Genomic DNA, 4,185 nt, shown 5'->3' on the forward strand with positions numbered 1-4,185 from the left:
TGAATCTCTAGAGATTCAACTGACCACTCACAACAGTCATAATAAATTGTCAACAGATTTACATTTCAAGCTTGACAGAAACATATTTATAAGTGTCCAGAACAAATACGCACTCACCACACGCATGCATGTCGCACGCACGGGGGGCCGTCCTTAAATGACCTTAGCTGTTAATAGGACGTTAAACAAAATAAACCAAACCAAACCAAACCAGAACAAATCAAACATAAAAAATTGCAAGTGAAAAACTGAGAATTGACAGTTCACCATAGAAATTGTTATTAACTCAGATAAAATATACCATTAGATGATAAAACACCACAGAAATTATACACAGGTGCAGGGGTTTGGGAACCTTTCTGCAATATCATTTTTAAAGCATCCACTTCACTAAATAAGTATTTTTTTTTATAAAGTTATATATAGGTTTCAAAATCAAGATGGCTACCTATGAAGTAATGTAAAATTCAAATACATATAAAAAATGTATTTCAAATTAACAAAATTCACTGCAAAGTCCTTGATGACTCAATGATGTAATGTCTAGTGTTTAAGAGTATATTTTTATTCATACAAACATCATACTCATGACTTAATTATAAAACATCTACCAGTATTAAATCAGTCTAGTATTAATATGTATTCTGGGTTAGTCAAATTTGGATGAGTGAACAACATTTCCGACATTTGGAAGCCAATATGACTTTGGGGGATCATGTTGTTGATATAAGCAATGCGTCGCTGTCGATAAAAAAAGAATGTATCTAAAACAATAACTTTGCTGTATACATGTACTGGTACACACATAGTAGTGTTGTTAATCTTTACAAATAAGGTTGGATCATAAACATAAAACAAAACTAAAATGAAAAACATGTCAATAACATTTATATAACGCTTACTCTTCACATATACAGCGAAATACTGTATGGAATCGATTGGGCGCAGCCATGTTGTTTACCCTATCGACAACTATAGTTCGCGGTAATTTGGTCATCGTCCGGCGAATCACCTGGACCCATCATTTCCATGTGTATTCATACACTTACCTCCGAGCCTACGTTCGCAGACGGAGGCGAGGTGTTCCGATTGCTATAGTTGAGCGTTCTCCCCTGTGAGGAAGGCTTTGGGTTCTGTCCCCTGGCCAAGACATACAACAGTCTTTGAAAATGGTAGTTACTACTCCTGCTAAGCGCTTAGCATGTTAGGAGTGGGACGACTGGTTCGCCCGTTGTCATTTTAATGTGACCGCGTGTGGTGTCCTGCTGGGTGTGTTCGGCAGTATGCTTCAGTAAGGTAGCACTATAAATTCGCAAAAGTTACGGCCTTTCACAAGGAGACTTCACACAAACATACCGCAGCCTCCCAAAACACAAATACCCACTCACCACACGCATGTATATCGCACGCACGGGAGGACGTCCTTAAATGACCTTAGCGGTTCATAGGACGTTAAACAACTCAAACCAAACCAGACCAAATTCCTGTCGGGTTCCTGTAATGGTGTCATAGAAATCGACAGCTTCAACTTCATAGCTTCATAACTTCTATATCAATACTCTCTGGTGATGTTACTTTTAATCCTTTTTGAACATTTTGCTCACCCATTTGTAAAACTATCTCAACATTTCTAGTATTATCTGGTATTTCATAGTCTGGATATATTTGATAATCTGTATGATTTATGATATTTGTGCTGTCTTGATATAGTTTTGTTGATGTGACAAAATTGATCCTTTAGGTACAGCTCCAACTTTTGTGTCAACTGTTTCAATATCATCTGTAGTACAGTGTAACTGGTAATTACGTTTTAAGCTGAAATTGATTGAATCGATTTAAGTAGTGCAGTAAGTTTTGTGACAATGTTCTTGAATGGAAGTGGTTGTTGCACTGGACGATGAGATTTTGATTTTTACACAATCTGTTCTTTTTCTTTTGAAATTTGACTTCTATGTCATCAACAGCCTGTGGAGTGACACCTTGCATCCGCTGGGGAATATGTCATGTTTGAGGCATGGAGGTTTTAAAAATGACATATTGTACAGTTTTCAAATCAAGTTTTTGATAATGGTTTAAAGTAAATAGTAAACCAAGAATGTGCCTGCATTGGCCTGAACCTGCCTTGCACGTACAGTTACAATTTACAATTTTAGATACATTTTACTTCAGGGAAAGATACAATACATGTGAGGGATCATTCATTCATTGTTCTTCATCGAGGAGACAACTCCGCTCAGTACTACCAACCATACCTCAGGACCTTGTTCCAAACCCCATAAATCATGCTGAGGTTAAGGTCAAACTAGAAGCCAAACAGAAAAGAGAAAAGAAACATTTTGATAAGGGTTCTAAGGATCTTCCTTATTTAAAGGTAGGTCAACATGTTCATGTCCAACAGTCAGACAAATCCTGGAAGCCAGCTACAATCTTTAGCAAAGTAGCTGACAGATCTTTTATTGTGGAATCAGCAGGTAAGGTTTATCGTAGGAACAGGCGTCATCTTTTAGGCAGGTCCAGTTTCCAACCCTTAGTAGATTCTGACCTATCCATGCCAACGGTTCGAACCCAAGGTAATACAAGATTAGCCTATCCAGTCATCTAGCACACTTGTCCCTCAGGTGCCCCAAATCTCACAGCCTGAAGCAGTCTCGACAACTGTAAAGCCCTATCTATCTAGATTTGGCAGAGTTTGCAAAACTAAAGTTATTACCTCAATGGGATTCCATACATTTAAGTAATGGACAGATGTGTTCTAGTCATTCAATTCCAGTGACATTGATTGTGGACATTTATGCTTAATTGTGCCTACCGGTATTTTGTGTTCAAGTTTTGTTTATCAGTTGTGTTCTTTTCTTTAAAAAAAAAAGGACAGTCGTGTTTATATTTCATCAAGGATAATATTTCATCACTACATTAGTCATCACAGTGAAGTTACATTCTATGGACAGTGTGCAATGGACAATGTGAAATTATTGGATGGATTTTCTATCAATTGTATAACACTCAATAAGTAAATTCATAATTAATTACTATGATTTTAATATTGAATTATAATTGTTTCAATATTTGACCTTATGATCCAATAGCCACTCATGCAATTAACTGATTTATTTTTATTAACAGTTTATGTATTAGTGGAGCAAGTTATTTTCTAAAGAAGGGAGATGCATCCGTATTGTATCTAATATAATTCCAGTTACCTCCCTTAGACTGTATGTGCATTTGCTAAATACAGCACCCCAGCATTACACATGTGTATGACGTAACACCTGTATAGATGTGTGTACATCCGGGTTTCCGGATGCTGATTCAGTAGAATAAAAACATGGCGGACCAAGTAAGCTCGTTTGGTTGTCTCTCTCACACTAATGTCGAACACAGACATTAGTACAGTGATGGTTGATGGTTTAGAATGATAACGAATGGTAATTTCTCCATTTCATTTAAAAACAAATAAACAATAATAATCATAATCTTGTCAAGCAAAGATGGAAAAGATCTGCTAAATGCAACAGGGAGAAGAAAGGGGGAAATAATTAAAAAAAAAGAGAAATGGGATACGTGACAGCCTAACAATATCAATATGCCTACTGTCTAAAGTCACATTGCTAGTTGCTTTTGCACAAGTGCGCATGCCCTGCAGGTAGGGCGTAAGAATTGTACCTGCTGTCCCCATTGCATGATCGTAGGAGGCGACTAAATTTGGGATATTATCTTTTCTCTTCTTTCTGAACAACTTTCTTCTTCCTAATGTCTCCCTTGACAATGCCTCACTTTTGGCCTTTAGTTGAGAGTTCGCCGCTGTGAGGAAGGCTTTGGGTTGTCCCCTAGCCGAGACATACCAGAGTCTTTAAAAATGGTAGTTGCTACTCCTGCTTAGCGCTCAGCATATTGGGAGTGGGACGATTGGTTCGCCCGTTGTCAGTATAATGTTACCGGGTGGGGTGTCCTGCTGAGTATCTTCGGCAGTATGCTCCAGTGAGGTAGCACTATAAATCGGCAAAAGTTCCGGCCTATCACAAGGAGACTTAACACAAACATACCGCAGCCTTCCAAAACACACATACGCACTCACCGCACGCACGGGAGGCCGTCCTTGAATGACCTAAGCTGTTAATAGGACGTTAAACAAAATAAACCAAACCAAACCAATTGTACATGTGCTTGAATTAGATAATACAATCA

The sequence above is a fragment of the Pecten maximus genome, chromosome 11, assembly GCF_902652985.1.
Source record: "Pecten maximus chromosome 11, xPecMax1.1, whole genome shotgun sequence".
Classification (NCBI taxonomy): Eukaryota; Metazoa; Mollusca; class Bivalvia; order Pectinida; family Pectinidae; genus Pecten; species Pecten maximus.